General features: G+C 34.3%; 1 long non-coding RNA gene across 2 annotated transcripts; it reads left to right on the top strand.

Moving 5' to 3' along the window:
* The first annotated feature begins 3,485 nt into the window (after positions 1-3,485).
* LOC145804874 (uncharacterized) lies at positions 3,486-7,111 on the top strand. Of its 2 annotated transcripts, none has more exons than XR_014347568.1 (4): positions 3,486-3,803; positions 3,941-3,993; positions 4,591-4,755; positions 6,427-7,111. It is a non-coding gene; the product is annotated as an uncharacterized LOC145804874 (long non-coding RNA). The 2 variants fall into 2 exon arrangements; XR_014347569.1 differs by having other exon boundaries at positions 3,505-3,803; positions 6,645-7,111.
* The last annotated feature ends 9,878 nt before the right edge of the window (positions 7,112-16,989 follow it).

Raw genomic sequence — 16,989 nt, 5'->3', positions numbered from 1 at the left:
TTATGTTCTAATATAGTGATTTGATGATAGAGACAGAGAGTAAGGTGCATTTCCAAACAGGTTATTTATAAACGAAAGCATTCATTTTCTTGCTAACAATAGATAACTAAAATGATTTGGCACAACTCAAAGTTACCTATTTGATATCATTTTCTTGTTGACAATCGATAACTGAAATAATTTGGCACCACTGAAAGTTACCTATTTGATACCACAGTGAGAGGACCACAATTGAACGACACAAGAAAAGGAAATCCAAGGTAAGCAAAGCCAATGACTATTTTCCACAAGTAATTATTGTAAAATTATAACTTTGAAAGGAAAACTATGAAAATAACCTATGAATTATAAGTTCTGTCAGGTAACATGAGGTAATGACTAAAATCCATGTTTTATGTCAACAACCTATGAAAAGAAACATGTAACATTTCAATAATAATGAAGAAACTACAAAAACTAAAGATCACAGTCTAGATAACAAAATTTTGGGAAGTGACTACTGTCAGATGCAAAATACACATTCATAGTACATAGAAAACTGACTGAAATATGGAAAACACAGACACCATGCAAAAGAAATTTAGGAATTCAAACGGCTATTTTGGCAAAAAATCAGCACAAGATCTTGAACTTCCATCACAACATAAAAGCAGAATCATAGTACCTTTGAAGCTTGCTGAAATAAGAAGTTGGTTTGCTCCATCCCACTAATCTAGAGAAACGCAAGGAAATTAATATTCCAGCATGTATATAAAACATATCGTACTAAATAATCCAACGCAACAGATAACTAACTAAATCAATAAAAGCAATGCTAAAGACTACCCTAAATAAAAGTATAAAAGCAGATGACCGCTAGCCAATAACTCATGAACAATGGCAACTTCATGCACCCTCCACTACAAGAAAAGTGGCTTTATGAGACGGAACTATTTGCGACGGCACACTTGCCGTCTCAAAAAGTCACTTTTTGCGACGGCAAAAAATGCCGTCTCAAAAAAGCAGAGTATTTGCGACGGCACCATTTGCCGTCTCAAAAAAGCAAAGCATTTGCGACGGCACAATTTGCCGTCTCAAAAAATGAGAGTATTTGCGACGGCAGAAAATACCGTCGCAAATACTCTTATTTTTTGAGACGGCAAATTGTGCCGTCGCAAATGTTCTGCTTTTTTGAGACGGCATTTTCTGCCGTCGCAAAAAGTGACTTTTGTGTTTTTTTTTTGTTTTTAGTAAATATTTTTAAATTTTTAAATATTTTTTTTAGATACACCTTACTTAGATGTATCTAAAAAAAAATTATGAAAAATATTTTTAAAAATTAATAAATATATAAAAATACAAAAAAAATGTATTGAATTGGTATTTAGTGAATTTTAAAAAAAAAAATTACAATTTTTAAAATTTTTAGGTGTATTTATGTTAGGTGTGTCTAAAAATTAAAAAAAAAATACTTAAAATATTAAAAAAATTCAGTAAAAACAATATAACACGGAAAACAAGAAAGTATAATTTTCTCAAAAGATTTTTTGGAAAACTCTAACCTAGCATAGTGATTGTGGTTTTGAGACAGCTTCATATATATACAGTCACAAAATGGTTTGAATAAATTCTAGTACTTTTTTCTATCGCAAAAAAAATTAAAAAAAAACAATATCGTCTTACTCTTTTGATATAACATTTCTCTTTTCATTCATTTTTTCATCTTCTTGTCTCTCTGTCTCTATCTCTATCTCTTATCTTTATCTTTTTCACTCATCATTCTTTTTTCTCTGTCTGTCTGTTTCTCTCTCTCATTTTCTCTCTGTGTCTCTCGTCTATCTCTCTTCTCTCTATCTCTCACATCTGTTTTCTCTCGCTCATCTTTATTCTCTCTATCTCTCTCATTTCTTTTCTCTCTCTCTTATCTTTCTATCTCTCTCTATCTCTCTCGCTCATTTCTCTTCTCTCTCTGTCTCTCTCTTTTTCTGTGTCTCTCTCTCGCTCATCTCTTTTCATTCTATTTCTCTATCTTTTTGTCTATTTCTCGCTCATCTCTTGTTTCTCTCTCTTTTTCTATCGTTCTCTGTCTCTCTCTCACTCATCACTCTTCTCTCTCTCTCTGTCTACTTGTCTATTTGTCTATTTCTCCCTCATTATGTTCGTCTTGCTCGTTCTCTTACTCCCATCTTCTCTATTTATCGAGCTCATTCTCGATTTATCGGTCTACTATAAACGACGTCGCCTTACTCGTTTGAACATTTCTCTTTTCACCTATTTTTTCATCTTCCTATCTCTCTGTCTCTGTCTCTTTTCTCTTTCCCTTTCTTACTCATCACTCTTCTCTATCTGTCTGTCTCTTCCTTTCTCTATGTGTCTCTGTCTCTCTTTTATATCTCTCTCTGTCTCTCTCTGTCTCTCTCTCTCTCACTCATCACTCTTCTCTGTCTGTCCGTCTCTCTCTTTCTCTCTGTGTCTCTGTCACTCTTCTCTTTCTCTCTCTCACTCATCACTCTTCTCTGTCTGTCTGTCTCTCTCTTTTCTCTGTGTCTCTCGTCCAACTCTCTTCTCTCTATCTCTTTTATCTCTCTCTCTGTGTGTCTCTCACTCATCTTTTTCTCTTATCGCTCATCTCCTCTACCACCTTCACCACTACTACAAACGCCATTTCACTACCACCACTACTACCACGGTCGCCATTTCACCTTTACGACTACCATTATTACTACCATCGCCACCACTCCACTACCACCACTACCACTATTGCCACTATTACTACCATTACCTCTCTTTCACCACTGTCACTCCATCTATTCTACTACTACCACAACTTCACCACTAATCTCCTTCGCCATCACCACTACCACCATCGTCTCTTATCCACCACCTTCACCACTACTGCCGCTTCCTCTCCTCTACCACAAAATATTACCTCTCCTCTATCCCTCTTATCTCTCTATCTCTCTTCTCTCTCGCTTATTTATCTTCTCTTTATTTCTCTCTCTGTCTCTCTCGCTCATCTTTCTTCTCTCTCCGTCTCTCTTTTTCTATGTCTTTCTCTCGATCATCTTTTTTCGCTCTATTTCTCTCTCTCTTTGTCCATCTCTCGCTCATATCTTGTTTCTCTCTATTTTTCTATGTCTCTCTCTCTATCTCTTTCTCTCTCTGTCTCCCTGTCTCTCTCTCTCTATATCTCTTTCTCTCATTGGCCACAAAAAATTAACTTTATTTTAATGGAAAATATTATCCCTACTTCTACCAAATAAAAAAATAATAATAATTTTATATTCATTAAAATAAATATGAAACAAATAAATTTTTAACCTTACTAAATGAAAAAATAAAAATAAAAATAAAAATTCATTAACTATAAAAAAATTATTTTAATAAAAAATAATTTTTTTTAGCAATGGCATCCTCCGTTGCGAAAAAAAAATCTTTTTATTATTTAAATATTCATTTGTAATGAAAATAAAAAAAAAAATTCAAAAAAATTAAATTTCATAAAAAAATCAAAAAAAAAATAAAATTTTTTTTTCCCCCCTTTCAAATCTAACCGTCCATCTCTCACTCACCATCTCACTCACCTATAACAAACAAAACAAAAGAAAAAAAAACCCTAATCTATAATCGGCTCCCTCACTCTCTCTCTCTCGCGCTCTCTCTGAGTCTCACCATTACTCACTCACCATCTCACAGTCTCTCTTTCTCACTCTCTCGTTTCTGGCAGCCGATCGTTCAAACATGGAAACTTTCTGCACCGATCACTCTCTTTCTCATCTCATCGCTCCGATCATCATCGCACAGCCGATCAATCTACTTCACAGGTAAACTCTCTCAATCTCTGTCTCTCTCTCTCCCGATCGTTGATTTTTTTTGTTTTATATATATATATATATATATCAGATATATATATATCTCTGATCTGATCTGATCTGTCTCCCTCACTCTCTCATCTCATCAGTCTCACACTCACTCTCTGGTTTTGCATCTCTGCACCGATCGACTCACACACAGGTAAGCGTGATCTGATTTTTATGATCTTAGTTCGAAATATTTATGAACTTTGGTTTTTGGTATCTGTATTCTTTAGCTGATTTTTGAAAGAATCGAATCGATGGTGGAAAAGGTCCTTGGAACCGCACTCGGAGACTCACTGGTCCTTCGCCGTGAATGGGTGGAAGGTTCAGTCATGAATCAATTGGGAGGTGGGTTTTGAATGATTACCTCTTCACACAGTTGAGATGCGAAAGCTCGCCCAAAGCCCAATTCCTGTATTACATACTTGTAATACACTATATAGAATATCTGCCTAACCTAATCTCAGTTTCTGCAAGGTGAGTTATGAACATTCACCTACTGCTAAGAGGTAATTACTGTTTGATTTGTTGTCAGACTTGGGAACAAATTATTTTAGTTACTTTTTGATTTTTTACGAAAAGATATGCAGAAAAGTAGAGAGAGATGTGACAATTTATAGTGATTTTTAACTTTTAAACTAAAATATGTAGTCCCCAAATGAGACATAATCTGTGGTTATATAAACAAATATTCCTCATAGGTATGATTTTACTGATGCTATGTTTCTTACATTCAATCGCATTGTTGATGCAGGCATTTGCAGATGCTTACTCTGCTCTAGAGAATGAGCTTACATGTCTTTCGAATAATGGCGAATCAAGTACAAGGGCTGTATATAATCTACTTCCAAAAATTATTCCAAGCATTGGTCTTTTATAGGACTTCCAATTAGCTGAAGAATCTCTATATGTTCGGAAGGTACTTACAAAAGCTCATATAGATATATTCCTTTCATTTATTTTTCTGTTTTTTGAGTGCTATACAAATTATCTACTTATTGAAGTCTCAAAGATCTTTCTTTCCTAATTTGGAACTTAAAAAAAAAAATTGGGTTGGATTTTCTGCCTTTGGTCCAAATAATAAATTTGAAGGCTTTAAGTCTTGAATTTTTAAAGGAAAGGCTCTGTTTTAATTTAAGAGACTACCATTTTAAATATTAAACATGCTTCATGATATATTTTTTTTCATAACAAGGTAGAAGTTATCATAAGTACAATAAGAAAAATAAGAAGAATTTATTCATCTTTGAAAATTTTCCTCTTGAAAAGTAAAATGAATGTTTTCGGTTCCCTTTTGTAGGTTTTAGAAGTGGTGTGCACATAATATTTAGAGGGGGGGGGGTGGGGATTATGATATGTCTTCGTGTTGACCATATGTTGAACGACATTATACTAAGGCTGGATATGGCATCAACATGTGTGGAATGGATCCCAGATCTGCACTTGTCGGTAAAAATAAAAAAAAGGATCCAACATTTGAAGCAAATATATGCTTTGAACACCAATGCATTTTCTTAGAGGATAATTGATGTATGTTTTGCGTTTGCATGTAAATAAGAGTGGGTTTGTTTACCAAGAGGTTATAATATTTCATACCTTCTTCCCTTTCCCCCTCGCCCACTGGTGATCAATCATGTGTTCTTTTAATCATACAAGGAACCCTAGTAATCAACTATAAGTTCTAGTAATCAACAAGAAGTTCTAGTGATCAAGGGAAGAAATTACATGCATTCTAATCATCTTTTTTTTTTTTTGAATATACATATATTTTTTTATAGACATTCTAGTAATCTATTGGCCTCTTGCCCTTTCCCAAGGATCTTACCCTTCTCACTTTTACACCAGACTAGTCTATTTGCTTTTTTGGGTAGCCATATGGGCAGAATGATTGTCATTGCAAACGTTGTTTGGACATTATGGAAGTCTCCATTGTTTTTCATCTTCCCTTTTGCCTAACAAATTGCTTTAGTTGATAGTGGACTCTCCTTAAATCTTGTCTTGGAATTTAAGAGATCCACTTAAATCTGTTACGAAACAGGCAGGCATGCATTCTGAAAACTTAAGAGATCCACTTAAACTTCATGGTTTTTTGCCAATACATAGTAATATGATTTTCTATTTGGTGCTTTGTGGCTGTCAATTGGTTTTTCAACCAAACTAATTGCTAGAGGTAAAATGAGATTGCCCCTGATATTACAGGGGGATGCTTTTTGTCTAGATTTTATATTTCTTACACGATCAATATGCAGAGTTCATGGTTTGCAATTCTGTAGTACATAATTTAGTTAGCATGATAATGATTGTAAGCACATAATTATATTTCACTTCGTAATTTTATGCTAATAAGAACTGACATGTCTTTAACATATGATCATGTAGATGGTACTGTGTAAATGTCATCACTATTTATGGATCTCATTACTAATTCCCTGTATGTAAATCTTGTTGAGTCTCACTTGAGTTTTCTCATGTTCGAGTGCAAAGTCTTTGATGACATGAAATTAGTACTAGGGCAAGCAGTGGCCTTCTGTTTGCAAAATTCTTAGGGAAAGGTTGGGTGCTAACTTGCAAATTTAAGCTGCTATTGTAGAATCACTGATCTTTGGGATGCTGTCTGGAATACTTATTGCTCACTTATTGGAAGGAAGCATATCTCAGTTGGAGCTAAGATATTGTGTTTGGTTAAACATATAGTTTTGGTTTGTCTGTATATTATATTTTTCTTTAATTATTATTTCAAATTATGACTATTAAGTTCAGTTTCACCTATACATATTTACTCAGCTTGGAGATTTTGTTTTGGTGCAGCAAAGAAAGGGATAATGGTTTTTGCTCTGCATGAGGAGCCTGATCTCACAGAGCTAGATTGGGATTTCAAAGTTCATATTCAGATCACCAAAGGAGACTTTCAATGGTATACCAGCTAGACTCTTTCCAATCCATAACCGACAACACCACCACCAAAATTAGCTCCACCTTCAGTTTGTTCTTCATTTTTTTAAACCAATAAGCTTTCCACTTCGCTCATGATGGGACCTGAGCTTTGTTCCTAAATATCCAATGTGCTGATTGGTGAATTTTAGATTTTATTTTATTATTATTATTTTTTTTTTAAGATTTGGGTGAATTTTATAATTTAAATATGTTTTTATGAACATGTACAGTTTAATTGTTCTTTGTAAAATATTGAATTTGATGGTTTGATCAATTTTTATTTTTGTTTTCTGTTATGATGTTTTTGTGAATAGAATGTAAATAATCAGCTTTGAGAGAGAGAGACACGGCACCACCGGAAAAAGTAGAAAATTTTAATATTTTTATTAATTTTGTTACAGGTTTTATTTTTTGTGACGACATTATACTGTCGCAAAAAGTAGAAATTTTATTATTTAAAATAGAAATTTTAATATTTTTTAATATTTTTTGCGACGGCATTACATTGTCGCAAAAAATAAAAAATTTCATATTTTTTATACTTTCTGCGACGGCACTACACCGTCGCAAAAAAGTGTTTTTTTTAAAAAAAAAAGATTATTGGCGACGGCAATTTTTTGCCGTCTCAAATAACATTTTTAGCGACGGTAAAATTGGGCCGTCGCAAAAAAGTCAAGAAATTTCAAACGTTATTAGCGACTGCACGGTGCCGTCGCAAAAAGGCAAAAAATGCCGTCGCAAAACATTAGCGACGGCACTTACCGTTGCAAAAACTCTTTTGCAACCCCTGCAGTTGCGACCCCTCTTGCCGTCGCAAAAAGTCATTTTGCCGTCGCAAAAAGTATTAGCGACGGCATTAGGAGTATTAGCGACGGTATTTTACCGTCGCAAAAAGTCAATTTTTTTGTAGTGCTCAAAACTATAAAATGCTTGCATTTAAACTAACACCATTAGAATTGGAACAAATAGCATGCAATTTGTCATGCATGCTGTGTAGGAAGATATTTCCTTCGATAATTGAATATTGCATCCTTCTCGTTTACATCAACACTGCCATGGAATTGAAGTTCCACCTGGTCATCAATTTAGTAGAGTCAAATAAAAAGATCCATTAGTTTAGAGTGACAACACTTCTTTGAGAAGTTCCACCTGGTCATCAATTTACTAGACCTTCATAAAGTGCAATTAAATCAAGAATGTGACCATGGTCAGATGTGTATGCATGAGAAGATTACATCAACCCAAAATCTTACAATGATTTCCTCCTCCCATGTTCTCGAAGATCAACCCTGCAATTGTTCGTCCTTTGCCCACACCAGCTCCATCTCCGATAGAACAACTACCCTGGCACCATCTGGAAGGTGCTGGACATGTCTCTGTCATGGAAACGACTACATTATATCACAAATGATGATGTACAAAATTAGTATCCAAAGTCCAGTTGTAAAAACAACCTGACAAGCATAAACCACTATCTCAATCTGCAAGCATGACAATGCTTGTGAACTTTCTAGGTCATCTTTGATCATAAGATCATAAGTTGATTCAGGTGGCTGCACTGCGGATGAAGAAGATGTCTCATATAACCAAAATTATAGAAATACTGTACAAATATTCAAATACATCAATCACACTGATAGAATTTCACATCACCTTAATGAAATATAAAATGTCATGGAATATTTTGGTTGCACAATGCCATCAGAAACTCAATACCATCAAAAAACTATATTCCCTGATTACATCACATTGCATACATACAAATAAACATGCACTTGTACCCATATTCACTATCATAGGGACAGGTATGCATATGGTGCTGAGGTGGATTCAATTTGTTGAATCCCTATATGTTACAAAATGGCAACACGTCTAAAATAATCCCCATGGTTAGGTCCATTCATCATTAGTTTAAGGCATCATCTATGTTACATGGACTCTTCTATTTCCCCCAAAGTACTTGTGTCCATTTGATATGACAAGGGTATGGAATATCTGTCCTAAACCCATACACAATTTAGAAACTTGGATTGTAATAACCCGACCCTCGTACATGTTCTCTGTTATATTTTCGGATCCGATTTTGTGATTTTGAATGCTTACTGTGAAATCCTATGGGAAATTAAAATTAAGTAAGTGAACCATATGTTTAAGGATGTCTATCTGTTCAACAAGAAAAGTATCTGTTACATTAGAAGGTTTGAATCGAAATTGGAGGCCTTAAGGGCTTAATTGTCTGAAATTTATTTTATATATGTGATCAGCATAATTTTTAGGTAATATTAAGCATTTTTGGAAAATTTCAATTTCGGATGTTTAAACGATTACTTTTTGTCCTTATTCAATCAATATATCTATATATATCTATAAGCTTCTCATAGAGCTAAAGACTTAAGACCTACCTCATAAAATGTTCTCTGGGAGTAAAGTGTTGAGAGGAAGAACAAGGAAGCCTTGAGAGGGATTGAAGCTAAGGTAAGTTCAATTTCCCCTAGTCCAATCCTCTTCTCCAAAGTGAAATAGGAAGTTTTGATATAGAATGATCTAAATTGTGATAGAGGTCTTGGATGTGTGTGTGTGTGTGTGTTGAAATTTTGGTATGTTAATCCTATCATCATGTGTTTCCTTCATTATCAAGTTGGTATTCATTATTATGAGCATGATTTTGTGTATCTATGTTATGTTATGTGCATGTGAAGCTAAGAACCTCAAGACATGGAAGTGTGTTTATGAGTTTCAACTTTTGGTCCATTGAATTGAGTTGTGTGCATGGATTTAATTCAAGCTAGAGTGTTGTATATTGTACCTTAAATTTCATGCTTTTTGAACCATAATTTGGCAACGAAAAGATCCATTTTAGAGCCTTGCAAACACTCCCAAAAGAATGGGATTTTGATGCAAATTTCGGACCAAAACAGGGGAATCGCCGCACGTGCGGGAGTCACTGCCGCACGTGCGGCAAATGCTGAAAATTTTGGGTTTGGTTCTGCTTAAAAGGCACGTGCGGGGGCATTCTGCCGCACGTGCGGGGGAGTTTGCCGCACGTACGGGGCTTACAGCCGCACGTGCGGCCCTTGCTGAAAAACGTGGATCGCTCCGTTTTGCGTGTAGAACCCTCTAATGTTGTCGGAATATGTATTTGATGCCTTTTAATATGTATAAATTCCTTCGAAGTTAAACGAAACAGAAAATAATTTGATATGAAAATGAAACTAAATTGAAAGGGTTGAATGTGTGCAGGGCACACTCCGGGAGGAACAAGCAGATTATCGCAACACTGTGAGTAGTAGTATCATTATCCGCTTTACATATGGCTAATGATTTTCATTAGCATTTCGTTTACGCAACTATGTTAATGTTTCAAGTATGCAACTATGTTAATGTTTCAAGTATGTATGTTAATGTTTCAAGTAATGTTTCAAGTATGTAAATAAAGAAATGGGAAAGATAAAATACCTTCCTTCTATAAGACTCTAGGCCTACGGCCATTCAATATAAGTTGTTATGATATGAAACAAAGTGCTACACGGAACTAAGTGCTACGACGTGAGCCACCTCTAGAATCCGTGTGAGACACCTCTTGAGTTCGTATAAGTATATTCAAGGGCTTAATGCCAAATTATCCAAGGGCGTAATGCCACTCTGTTTAAGGTCTTTGTGCCACCATGTTTAAGGGCATCATGCCACCATGTTCAAGGGCATTATGCCACCATGTTCAAGGGCTTCAAGCCATTATGATTTAAGATGTGATATGTCAAGCTGTTATGTTCAAGACTGGGCCTAAGGCCGTTATAAGATGAACACAGAATCAAGCTAACTATGTGACCTCTGCACTTCCATATGTATTGATATATGTCATGTTTCAAGTTGAGCATTGTTTCATTTATGTATTACTATTCACTGAGCCCGGCTCACTCTCTGTTATGTCTGTTTCTGTAGGCAACCAACCAGGTGGTCAATCCTAACCCATGACGCCCGGTTTCTTTTGTCAACCTTCGTGTATCCAGGCACTTACGAGGCCACTTATTTTGTGAAGTTTATTAAGATAATTGGCTTACTTCTTGACTATCCTTCCAAGGTTGAATGTATATAACTTCAATAGTTTTATACATGCTCGATTATAGGGCTGGGTTTGTATATGTGTTTGTGTATAAGTACTGCTAAGGAATATTTTTGGACTTTATCGGCCTATCGTGGTGCATGTGATGTATGAGATCCTGGCATATTAGAAATAGCTCAATGGAGTTTGTTTGGTTTAGTATTCTTTTAATATTTTGTGCTTCCGATAAGGCCCCATATGCTATATATACCAGGTTATATGTCTGTTTTTGAATGGGTCATGCCCGAACTTTTAGGGGCAAGTTTGGGGCGTGACATGGATCCTCCAACCTTGTACAATATTTGAAGAATAAGAAACTCACATTTGCTAGAAAATGAACATTTATAACCTCTTTCATAGATGAGAGACAAAAATTCCACATTTTTTCTATATCTTATTTAATCTCAAGTACATTTTTACATAATTTACATCATCTCATCTAAGAATATTACATTATATGTAATGTGTGTGTGTGTGTGTCCATAATGAGTTCACATACCCATATCCTAATTTGGATAATATCCGAATATCCTAAGATTTAAGTTTATGAAGGTCTAACACTTAGAGACACACCCATACACGATACTCATACTCAATTCCACATCACATGGGGTATCACGAAGTTTCTAAGCAATGGATTCGAAGGCATGAATATCTACACTTATGAAAAATAAATATAACGGGAGGTAAAATCTTAGAAGATATTCAATAAAACCCATACTGAACTATCAAATAAGGCTGTATTCCATAGTGGAAAGTGCCCTCTCACTCCCCATGTCTATATATATAACATCATCATGCAACAAGGGAAAAAGACCATCCTTCAGTGCTACACGTCACTAACGGAGGCTACTAGGAAAGATACTATGCATACATACCTAACCTTAACTATTAACAGGAAGTGACTGACTTCCCTCAAGCTTCAACCATTGCACCAGGCAGAGCACATTGCCAATAAGGGTACACAAAGATTTGAAGTATCCCTACATCACTATCATGAAACCGAAATACATACATATATTTCAATTTTTACTGAATTTATAAAATGCAATTTCCAGAATTACTATCAAGTACTAAACACTCATTTCCATTGCAACATTATTTGACATGTTATTATTGCAAACAAACTCTCACAACTGTTATTCTCCCACATGCAGTACTCCATTCACCGGCTATTTCCTTCCTAAACTGTTATACAGTTAGCTGCCATTTACAATTTTAAATTCCCAAACTGAGTATATAACTTTTTACCAACAGTTCTAGAAATAGCAGTACTATATGGGCAATGACGGCATTATTAGTAAAAAATTAACAATAGTATAATAGAAACGCCATATCACGTCTTTCCTTTGAAACTTCCCAGTTCCCACATAAATGGACGTTAATGTAAAATACCACCTAATACCTTTCCATTTCAATATTTCAGTAGCATAATCATGGTTTACTATGTGAATTCAGAATTTTATAATTCTCCATCCACAGATATTCCTGTTCATTTGTGTAATCAGAATTCTTCTGCACAATTTTTCCTGTTGCTCTACTAGTACTGTTAGATTCCACACTCATTTTCCATCACTTCTAGAGCTACAAGGTTTCCTTGCTTTATATCTCTTACATAAGAAGAAAAGCAACTCCGTGCTCTCTATTACAGATTCCAGTGGAAGAACAGTTTAGTCACATTCAATTCACCCACTCAGAGAATTTAATCAATATAGCACCCAAAATGCATAGAGTAATTATTTTTTCTTTATTCCCCAACCAACCCCCCCTCCCCCCGGCGTTGTGATAAGATTGATAAGTTTAAAGTTATGTAGCAAATATTGTTAGGATAATACAGAGAATATGATATAATTACAACCCTTTGCCAAATGATGATTTAGTCATACCTTTCCAGCACTACTTCCAACAGCCATGAAATAGCCTCCTTCTCCATCAAACTCTATTGCAGTAACCTCCTACGAATCCATAGATATTGTTAGAGCATATTCTTAGTCACAGAAATTCATTATTGAAACCTAAAGCTTCCTCCTCCTCCACATGGTGGAAGATGGTTTCAAAAAAAAAAAAAAAAGAGAGAACTCCAGCTTCCTTTCATTTGTTTTTTCAAAATTAATGAGGATGAAGACAAGATTAGGACATGCCAGAGGAAATTTAAATAAATGAACACTGATATCATAGTAAGACAATCGATACAACTTTAGCTTAAAGAACATGCCATCCATACAAGTACCCAGCAAGTGGTCAATAACATAGCATTCTTGAAAATATAAGCAACAAATTCAACTTCATCAAATTTGACCCTCAGGCATCTTGTATTTATGAAAACAATTTCACATGACAATGTATTGCCCCATTTCCACAGATATCACTGAAATTTTTGTATGAATGCTACCTAGTCAATATCACAAGCAGGCGCAACAGCATTTATCCTACCAACTGAAGATCTCACTCTCATGTCAAAGCATTCCACAGCACCATCATCGCCACCACAAGCAACTAAACCATGAACCTTGCTGAATTAGAAAATAAGACTGTCTCAAAGCTGGACAAGTGAAGGGAATCCCCAAAGCAATTAAACATCTGATGACTTAGCACTACAGAAGGCATAAGTTACACCAATCTTCGAGTGACTATATTTAGGCTGGGGACTGTGTGTTAAATGATGTGAGGAAACATCCCTATGAAATAAAATTTCAAAGTTTTTAATCTCAAACATACAATAGCTAATAAATCTGATTTAGAAATCAAATGGATTCTAAGCGTTCCTACAACATACAAATATCAATGGAAAAAATATTAAGCATTCCAAAATTGAATCTTATGTAACGATAGAAGGTGAGGATAATGACTCCTCCTGCTATGGATATCCTGGCTATGACTCCACCAGATAATCCTGCTTATATAAATAGCGAAACATTTTTAAATATCAGTAAAGACCCATATTTATCATCTCACATTTGCATCTGAGCCAGGAAATTAAAAGTCAACTTTGAACCAATAGCAAAGAAAGCGAGACACCTGTGCTGCAAAAAGAAAAATAATAAATTGGTATTAGATGTTAAAAATTTATAAAAGGTGGCAAAAATGGCAACAAGTAACATGAATCTAGTATATCTAAACATCATAGTTACAAAAGTTACCTGGAGTTCAAGGATGGATATTTTCCATTTTTATCTGCAAAGAATTGGGACATCTATGGACAAAGTCAATAGCATCAGATTTCAGAGATGCCTCAAAAGATCAGCTTCAGGTCATGTAGATCTAAATCTTTTGATTGGAGATCAAGTCCATCATCTCATTTGAATCAATCTCGCATAAATCTGAATCATGGATAAGATTTCAGCAACTACAAAGGACAGAGTATGTCTGATCATGGTGGATTCAGAAATCTACTGGGTCATAACAGATACCTGTCTCAAGCTTAGGTCTCTTAATAAGTTCAGAAATTTAATGAGCAATTGAAGATTGACCAACAGATAGAGATGTGATTTCCCGAAAACAAAAATTTAAAACCAGGAATTAAAAGTCATGATGTGCTGTTGTGTTGAAGAGAAGCGAGTTTCAAGAAATCGATACCTCGCTGGTGCAGATGGCGGTGGCGGTGGTGGTGGCGGTGCAGATGGTGGTAGCGGTGGAGCTTCGAAATCGAAATCAAAATCGAAATCAGAGATTCAGATGAAATCGAAATCAGAGAAATCGAGCCGGTGCAGACGGTGGTGGCGGTGGAGCTTCGAAATCGAAATCGCTCTGAATCTCAAAGATGAATCTGTGAGAATGATCACGGTTTAGAGAGGGTTGAGAGAGACGAGATTTGAAGGAATGAGGATTCCAAATAACGGTTTACAAAGGGCTTTAACAATTATTCTCATATTCAAAATAAGCTTTGAAATTGAGAGAGAGAATCACCGAAACATTAAATTTCGAAATCGAAATATAGAGAGAACTTCGAAATCAAAATCAAAATCGAAATCGCCAAGATGAATCACCGAGATTGTATCATTCTGAGATGAATCAGTGAGAGATGAATCGATCCATTGAGAGGGTCTAGAGAAAGAGAGAGAGTGAACGAGAGACTGAAAGAGATTAGGGCTTCAGAGTGCCCATTTAAGGGAGAGAGAGGGGACATTCGAAGGCGCTTTTAAACGCTTGAAACGGTGCCATTTTGATTTTTTAAAACAGCGACGTTTAAGAAACGTCGTTAAATATTATAAAATGTGACGTTTAACAAAACGCCGTTAAATAAACGTCGCCAAAACTCATTTTCCCTGTAGTGTTACTTATTTCATTAATAAATTATCAAGTTAATTAATGTTGGAAATTTATTCCAATTAATAATTTAGGTAATTTTATCATTGTATAGGGAAGAGTTAGGAATTTCAATTTTTCAGTTAATTTTGTTAAATAAAAAAATATGACAATGAGGTATTTGTAATTTCCCAAATCACAATAACAAATGTGTATTTTAAGCAAATTTCAAAGAGTGTAATTATAATTTTCTCCACCACAATCTAATAAGTTTTTGTTTTGAAGAGGAAATTCTAATGTACACGCCTCTTGAAAGGGTTGCATCATAAGCAATGTTAGTTATGTCATTTTTTTTTAGTTATGACATTACTCTAATTATGACTCATGAGATCTTTAATTATATCTCATATTATATTTGATTATAACATTTTTTTTATTATGATTTAAAAAGTATGAATTATTTTATTATTTTTTTAATTTAAGTGTACTATAATATTTTCTATTATGAAAGACTAGCCCAACTATAAAAATGACTTTTTGCCATTTTTTTTTGGGTGTCGGCCACTAATTAATGCATATAATCAATTTTTTTTTTTTTTTTTTTTTTTTTTTTTTTTTTTTTTTTTTTTTTTTTGTGGTGGGACAACCAGTATATGTTTCTTTATATTCTTTACTCACCTTTACTTTTTTTACTAATTTTTAGTTTCATTTCATTAAATCTATTTTGATATATATTTAATTTGTTTATCTATCGCATCAATTAGAATCTGGTATAATTGAATTTGTAGTTAGTTTTGAAATATATGTTACATTAATTTTGTTGAGTTAATGGCTTTAACCTCATACCACTTGATTTCCCATTGCATTAGTTTTCAATATGTCAGAAGGTACGAGCAAAGTGGCAGGACTCTTTAGAGATCAATCGTGTTACACGCACCAATTGATATACCAAATCAATTAGTGTACCAATATATGCAATTGCATTGCAACCTCAAAACTTTAGACTCTACCTAATATACAAGCTATAAAAATTCAAAGCCAATAGAACTATGCTACATCATCAATTAGTACACTAATTGACGTATCAATTGGTATGTATAGCTTTATTGTTTAGAGATAAGGGGATAGCTTTCAGAAAATTGAATTTAGAAAATTAGAACCAAACAATTCGAGAATTAAAAAATCTGTGTTTTTCACCAATTAACAAATAAATTAATTTCCATAAGGTAATTATGGTCGTAAGAATATTGACTCACTGAAAAGTCAAAATAAAAAAAAGTACTGAGAACTTGGGAAACAAAACAAAAAAGTGAATTAATAAAGTGCCTTACTAACTAGTGTGTTAAAGATATAAATTAGTAAAATGTAAAATGATATTCTAATGCATATTTTGATGAACAATATACAATCGTTTCAAACTTTTAAATCCAATAACAAATGAAAGGATGTACATTAGAAATAATTCACAAGTGCAATGCAATTGATGGATTGGTAGTTAGAGCTGCTAGACACGTTGGGCTTTTTAAAACAGAGTACTAGCAAGATTTATGAAGCATTATAGCAGATAGTTACATATCCACAAACACAATTGGAAACATATATAGTTGTCGACTTTAAGTCTTGGCAAATATTCATTGTTTCTCTTACTTTTTTCTTGTTTCTTTTTCATTGTCTTTATTGTTGATCTCAATAAAATAAATCTTAAAATTTTCATACAGCATTTAATGAAGAAATCCACAAAAAAAAGTCAAAAAAGCAAAAAAAAAATGAAACCATGTATGGTGTTGTTTCTTCACACCTTCATTTCTATGAGGTAAAATAAAAAAACAGAAGTAACAATTCCCTCAAACCCTTGATTTTCCCACTATTGGGGGA

The sequence above is a fragment of the Camellia sinensis genome, chromosome 12 (assembly GCF_055761805.1).
Source record: "Camellia sinensis isolate YWXY chromosome 12, ASM5576180v1, whole genome shotgun sequence".
NCBI lineage: Eukaryota > Viridiplantae > Streptophyta > Magnoliopsida > Ericales > Theaceae > Camellia > Camellia sinensis.
The sequence above is the reverse complement of the archived record's forward strand: the minus strand, read 5'-3'. Positions and strand labels throughout refer to the sequence as shown.